The 7,846-nt window shown below is 33.3% G+C and overlaps 1 protein-coding gene across 1 annotated transcript in view; it reads left to right on the forward strand.

The window, feature by feature from the left end:
- Positions 1-7,846, forward strand: part of LOC108746489 — a 344,212-nt gene that overhangs the window by 108,061 nt on the left and 228,305 nt on the right. The gene's annotated exons all lie outside the window — the stretch shown is intronic.

A 7,846-nucleotide genomic window follows, 5' to 3' on the forward strand; every position in this document is an offset into this window, starting at 1 on the left:
TACGATGACCACCGAGCTACACACACACACACATACACAAGGATATGTTGTGTAAATTAAAATATAAATACTTTATCGTACTTAAATTAATTAGAGATACAAGATGCTAGGAATAGTAAAAATAATTGTAAATTGTCAGCATATTTCAATTTCCATCCGATTTCAATGATAACTTGAACGTCGAGATTTATATGTGACATTTTAGTACATTTATGTTCCGGGGTTCTGGCTTCGAAATTACATGGCGCCGGAATTGACAAGAATACGCAAGCATCCGGTGAAATACCGAGGTTATACGTGCGGCCCACAGTCCCATAGGAATTCGTCATCCTCCATGGAGTTTGTCCATCGAGCGAATACCGCTGGATGAACGTTCCCCGCCAAATGCTCGGTTATTTGTGTGACAAACGAGAGACGTCAGGGTTGCACCACCCCCGTCCGGCCATCCCCGTCCAGTTCATCCCCCTCGTTCTTCCCTCGCCTTCCTCTTCCTCGCCCCGCACGTGCTGCACGTAGTTCGCGTTTAATCCATTGATTAATTCACTTCGTTACCGCGTCCTTTATGATTAGTTGGCCCTTTACTGCCATTTTCTCTCCTGTACATACGAGCTGGAACTAATGCGGTCAGCCTCTCTCCCGCGCGCGCGCGCGAGCTTTCCGCCCTCTTCTTAATATAACCTCCCTATCCCAGACTAATCTTGCTGATACTTGCCATAAGAGTACCTGACATGAGGACATGAGCGTGACAAATAGGATACTGATTAGAAAGGAAGGAAGAGAATTAGCAACGTATATTTTTACTTTGGCAATATTATTCTATTATTCAGTTTAGGATTATGTTTCACGATCGACAAATATAATCGCGCGTGCATAAATTAGAAATCGTCAAGATTTACGCAAAAATATTATTAGGCATAAAAATTCAAACTCTAATCAAATTTGATCCCCTTCTTTGCTTATTTGTTGTATCATTCACGGTCGATTTTATTATTGTCCGATTTTCACTTATTACTTATTGTGTTTTTATACAACATACTCCTTTTAAATCCTAATTCGTCATATTAAAGTGATTCGTAAACTCGGCACAATGTCATGTTCTCACAAGCCATTTTTCTAACGGTCGCGTTATAGACCATTTTAGCCTCCGTTTTATGAGAAGTCTTTTCGCGGCATTAAAGAGATATTCGATTTTATGTAGCCGCGAATATAGTTGGTCCTTTACGGTTTCTTACGATTCCCATAGAATGTTCGCATCATATAACTCTGTTTCGAGATTAGTCATGACAGTCTGTTCGGTAATGCTCGGAAAAGTAACTCTATCGGCAGAAAATTGTAGCAAAATTGAAACGAGTACATCATTGGTTAATTACGATCTTGTTAGACTGTGATTTGGTTTGCCGTGATATCTTAAAGTCCCGCGAATCAGCATTCGCTGGAATAATTTACCGAGGAGTGCTCTGAAAGCAGTTTACTATGACCATATTCCGCAAAGTGCTGAACTATGAGAGAAGTTCACAAACGAACGGGCTGGCCAGCGGCTGTGCCATCGCTCGGGAATCTTTACTATTATTTCGTAATTAAACGTAGCATTCCGTACAAGTTTAGACAAAAATCCTTAAATTGTTCGCAACCGCGCTACTCCAGATATAGCGGTAAGTGAGGTCTGACCGTAACGCCGTCGCACGAACTTGTTTAACGGGGCCAAAGAAACTGAGGGCGAACTTTCGCAGTTTTTACGCCACGGGGCTCAGTCCGACTTATCGAGCTTGAAGCGGAACAAAGTTCAAAGCTACGTTATCTCAGTGGATATTGTTTTGAGCCCGTCCGCGACCGGTTCGTTCGCAAGTCTAAATGCTCGTCGTCATCTTCGCGCGACTTTGTTCGATAATTTTCAAAACTTTGGAATTCCTTTAATGTCTGCTGCTTGTCGGTGTCAATTTCTTGCGTCTGCCACAATTGTGGAAACAACCATCGTCCTGTTTCCAATTAGCTACGGTATTTTTATGATCCAGTGACCAATCGGAAAATATAATTATAATTGAATGTTTGATATCGAATAATATATTAAGCTATCAACGCTATTAAAGAAGGAACGTGGTTATACATATCATATATTAATATCTGAAAGAAATTTAGTCAAGTTCGCGCCATATTTATGGCGAAGTGGGCAATAAGGGAATACAATTGTAGTAAAGATTAGCAGATTTGAACAATTTTCTTTGCTTAATTTTCTTTTTAGTGGCACATCCAAATAACACGTTGTGCTTAATATATTTAGTAATTCTTTTAATATTAAAGATGAATACATTATTTTTATAGCAGATTTCAAATTGATTGAAAGTGCGATATTTTGTAGCTTCCCCAACTGCACAAAACTTGCAGCAATATTACTACAACGTGTAATAATATTGCTACAATATTGCAACAATATTGCTGCAACTTTTATGCTGTTATGAGTTGCATAGTCTCCATAAGCAGCACTATAAACAATGGACAGATTTTATTACAGAACTATTTGAAAGTTGTTATTTCGGATCTAATCGAACTAAAAAGTACTTTTATCCAGGGTCGGCGTTTAAAGTGTGGAATTGTGGAGTATTTCACATCCAAAATTTAGCTTAGTATGGAAATTCATATACAAGAAATCAAAGAATTGGATTAAAAATCATGACGCAAACGCGACTAAACAACTTGCCCAACTTGGCCGTACTATGTACACATCGATAAGAATGCAGCGAAGGACATAAACGATAATTTTAAAGCAATGATTAAATTTATTAGCAGGAATCGATGGAGAACGGTAAATTTTGCTATTGAGAATGACATTACAGATTACAAAGAACAAATAAAAACAAAAAGAAGTCTTAAACACATCCTGCAAAATATAACAAATCAATTGTTTAAATCAGTCTTTTACTTGAAAATCTCTAAACCTACTCAACAAAATGCAAGGACATATGGTTATGCATATATTTAACTGTATAAGAGCTTATGCAGTAAAAAAAAACGAACTATGTAAATAAAGATACTCTCAGATTAAACTCAAGTACGGTTAGACCTAAAATAGCAAATTTAATTAAATAAGCGAAATCCTATGTATCTATATTTGATTAAAGTGAAGTGCTTAAGAATATTTCTGTGTGAATTTACATACCTACATATTTGCAAACCGTGTACTGAAATTCTTTTTTAGTCTTGAAACGCAATCATGGGCAGAACCAGAATAATATCACTTATTAAACTTATATTATTCTTATTTAATCAAATTTATTCTCATCGATTCAAATTCGTACCAAAATAATAACTTTTAGATGATCAGCAAAATTTGTCCACTTTTTGTGAGCTCTGTGTTTTCCATTTGGTGATGTGAATCGATACAAATATTCTTTTTTCTTTGTTACTCTCTGAATCTTAAGAAAGATAGAATAATACTTGTGTCAAATTGTGTCATCAAATAGAAAGAATCTAATATTAAGCACGCTTTCTTTGTACTAAATTATAGAAAATTGCGACTCGACGAAGAAAAGGAAGGCAAATAAATATTTGTCTTTCCAACTCCTTCTTACTTGTGATAATAAAATAACATTAGCCAATCATTGGATCTGTGACAAAGAAAACGGTAAAATCTTTGCATAAGAGTGTTATTATCTAGAAAAAAAAAAAACTGGTACACTCCCACTCCTCGATGACTCGTTCTAATATATTGTAAAGCTCATTGTTATGCCTATTGAAATTTTTGGATTCAGCATCTTATAAGCTATAAAATATCAGCTAATTTGATTAAAAACGCTTTTACCACATAATTAGTGCGAGGTTATTTGTTTTGCAAAAATCGTTCCTGCTTTTCTTTTTAAAAAAAAAAAGTAGTTCAATGTCTGTAAGTAAATCAGTGGTATGGCATTCGCGCTACTTTGTAACGGAAAACAAGATAAATCACAGCTACTTTAGAATATTTTTATAAGCCACGAACAGATCAATATCGATAACTGCGCCGACATCAATCAATTTCGTGACCGTACTTTGGACTTGCACGATAATAATGCACCGGGAGAAACTTCCACATCATGGAGCGAAACCGTCGTTGTAGTGACCGCCTCTCTTTCCCCTGACGTGTCGCTATTCTCTTGCCGGATCGTTTCTTTTTTTCTTAGCAGCGTCTGTCGTTGTTGTGTGAGACACGTGGATGCATCCAGAAGGCAGACATCCCGCGGGACGTTCCGTGTGATGCGAATACATATCGGTTGTTTACGCGCCGCGCTATTTTCGAAGCGATACGTCAATCCGATATTTGGGAAACTTTTGTATCCCGCATAGAGAGAAACGTTGCATATAGAGAAACGAAGAGGAAAGGAGTGAAAATAAGAGGGTACGGGTTTCGTGTTTGGTACGAAAGCAAAGACCTCTCCGAGTTTCCGTCCTCCTTGCAAAAGGCGATCTTCTCTTCTCAAACGAAATCGATTCCGATGCAGAGCAAGCAGGAAGCACGAGCAATAAATCTCAATGGTCCGTGGAAGTATCTATTTCTTCTTCTCCCTCCGCACGAATTTGACATCGCGGGGGATCAGCCCAAGAGATGCAAATGTGAAATGTAATTTTGAACGATGGAACTATGCATTTTTTCCGCTGAATTTAAGAGGACAAAGTTTAGTATACATTTGTATTCGATTAATAGTTGAAAAAAAAAAGAGTTAAAACTAATTTGCGAAAGACGTGTCATTCTGTAAGTTTAGATAATTTTAAAATATTGATATACGGAAAATGAGAGCGCAATTTATAATATATTATCAATAAATCTACAATGAGTATCGATACTTCTTGAACGTTTTTCGCTTTTCCTTAAACCAGTATTATCAGCAATATTGTGAACAATTTACCATCGATGTCTTTACAATATTCATAGTCCGTAATTGTTGGAGATAAATTCTATATTAGACTATTAGAGGATGAGCATTTCCCTACTTTAGAAGATTGAGAATTGCCAAATTTGTCTCTTAATCAAGCTGTTTAAACAAATGATTAACCTCCGCCTCCATGACAATCCATTATTCCAAGCGTAACGCGTCATATTACAGAAAATAAAATTGCGAAAAGTAAAAATTTTGTTTTACATTGAGTGTAAAATATAAAAATGGTTTAGAGATATTATCCAGATGGAAGTTAGACAAACAATAATAAAGTTAATTATGCTTTTGCCCGTATATCAATATTTTATTATTACTTTGAATTTCGAGAACCCTATTATTCAAAATTTGATTTTAGATAATTTCGATTTGATAATCTTAAAATATAAGTATTATAAACAACACATATATAACCCAAAAATTATAATCTATAATTTTTACGATTATTATTTTTATCAATATCTATATATAAATAGTATATATACATATATATGAAATTAAAAAGTGAAATGTCTTTTATAAATGAAATAGTTTTTATAGATATATAAAAAATATATAAAATGTATACAATTGGTACCAATTACATAGAAATTGTTATGGTTATCAACAGTTTAATACAATAATTTAATACAATAACAACGAAATAACTGATTCATTATATCAGAATAGTATGTAATCGCTATACATCGATAATGTTTAAATTCTTTAGCGAATTTAAAAATAACAAAATTTTAATTTTTTATTATGTAATAACATTATTTCGTACATATATTTTATGTCATTTTATTTATCTTTTCAAGTAGAATATCTCCGATATTTACCCCGCGTGGGGATTTATGCCGCAGAAGTCTACAGAAAAATAGAAGGAATGGGAGTAATTTGTACAAAATACTCTATTATATACCTTTATGTTATATTCGTATTGTGTTATAAAATTTCGTTTTTTTACTGTTAATATTAATAAAATCATTGTCAGTTGATTCGATTTGTCAATGTAGTAAGCAGCGTAATTATGTACAATCCATATAAAATGATTATTGTAGGGATGACGAAAGGCTTAATGGTTATTTCAGTTATTTGATAATATAAGTGTAGAGAGATAGTAAATAATGGAATATAGTAAAATACAACATGAGTTTAGATCTTGTATTCTTTGTTTAACTTGATGTATATCTCATCTATTTGTGATATATGACATTTTTATCAAGCAAGATTTATGCTCAAAATACACATAAAGTGAGCAGATTAGATTCAGTATATTAAATGCAATAAATGCATTACATGAAACATGTACTTTATAACACTTATTATATATGCAAAGATTAAAATTATTACTTTGTATATACATTTATCATTCTTATTTCTTTAATAAAACTTTATAAGCACATTTTATGTAAATTGTGTTATTTTACTTTATGTGCGGCGTATGTATTTAAATTATTCTATAATTATTCAAAAATTACGATATCGATATTAATATATCAAGTTGAACTTTATATAAGATGGATACTAATTGTAAATACTCTAAAAAATTTTGAAAGGTTACTCACTAGAGTAATTTTTATGAAACTTCAAACATGTTCAAAGTTTCATCATGAAGTGATCCACATGTGAAGTTTTTGTTTTGAATTTATATACGTGAGGAATCACTTCTTGATATTTTTTAAAGTATTTAGTAGCCATCCAATATATGTGTAAATATTTGTACATCAATATACATATTGCATATCAAGGAATTAATAACATGTAACTATTTTAATACTTTCTATTCTACTTTCGAGAAACAAATATATAGAAAATATCTATAAATATTTACAAAAATTTAAATATCTAGAAATACAAATATCTAAAAGTTATTTTGGAAAATCTCAGTTATTCCGATGATTATGGATACAGTCCGAGAAAACGTCAACGATCAATCTGTCGTGAAATACCAACGGAACTATTAAGGAATCCCAAAAAATCCTGTGTTAGTACGCAGGAGGTAGATCGTTAAGCTGCGCTTTCGAGAGGATCCACGCGCATGAATAAGCTGTTATGTTGGCGCTAGTTTGATAAATCGTTTCATATGTGATAGAGAAGGATGTAGTTGGTGGAAAGATACACGTTGAATGAGGAGAACGGAGGCAGAATTCAGGAACGTGCGTGCGATGACTATCGTCAGCTTAGCCTCCCGCGATAGAAGTATCTCTCTCCCTCTCCCCTTCCCCCCCCCCCTTCTCTCTTTCTCTCTCCTTCTCCCCCCACTCCTTTCATCCATTTTCTCCTCTCTCGTCACCGTTATCCATGACGATGTGGGCTGGCTTTAATCGTTTCTCGTAAATGCCTGACGAGTTTATAATTTCCAAGTTTCTTCGACGTCCTGAATATCCAGCGGAAATTTCGACGCAAAGAGCCACTCTAAAGATAGTAGTCGTTGAATGGAAAATCGCGATCACAAGTTAATTTCAATAAAAAATGCATACGCGTTTTTGAGAAAAAAAAATTAAAAAAAAATTTTTTTTTTAAACTAAAAATAAATATTAATATATTTTAATTTAAGTACTTTTGAGTAATATACAAGTCAAATATATAACGCAATTAAAAGTGCTATATATATAGAATAAAAGAACTAGTTCCGGATTATCTTTTATATTTAAATAATTATAATTTATATTTTCTATTAAATAATACATATCACAAAATTCTTTAGCATTTGTTTCATCTTTATCAAGTGTCAATTGATTTTAATTTATTAGAAACAGCGCTACGCATTTTATTGATGTCGTCAACTAATTAAATGTGCGAGATTAACTAACATATGTATCTTTAAAAATTCATTCAAAATATAATATCATAAGAATTGTTTTGCGGCTCTTATAGTAAGTAGTAAATAGCATTAAATTTTATGGAAAAAAATCAACGTTATGCTCAATTGAGATTAAATGTGTCTGCGAGTATTTAAT

Source organism: Trachymyrmex septentrionalis, unplaced genomic scaffold, assembly GCF_001594115.1.
Source record: "Trachymyrmex septentrionalis isolate Tsep2-gDNA-1 unplaced genomic scaffold, Tsep1.0 scaffold172, whole genome shotgun sequence".
Taxonomy (NCBI): Eukaryota; Metazoa; Arthropoda; class Insecta; order Hymenoptera; family Formicidae; genus Trachymyrmex; species Trachymyrmex septentrionalis.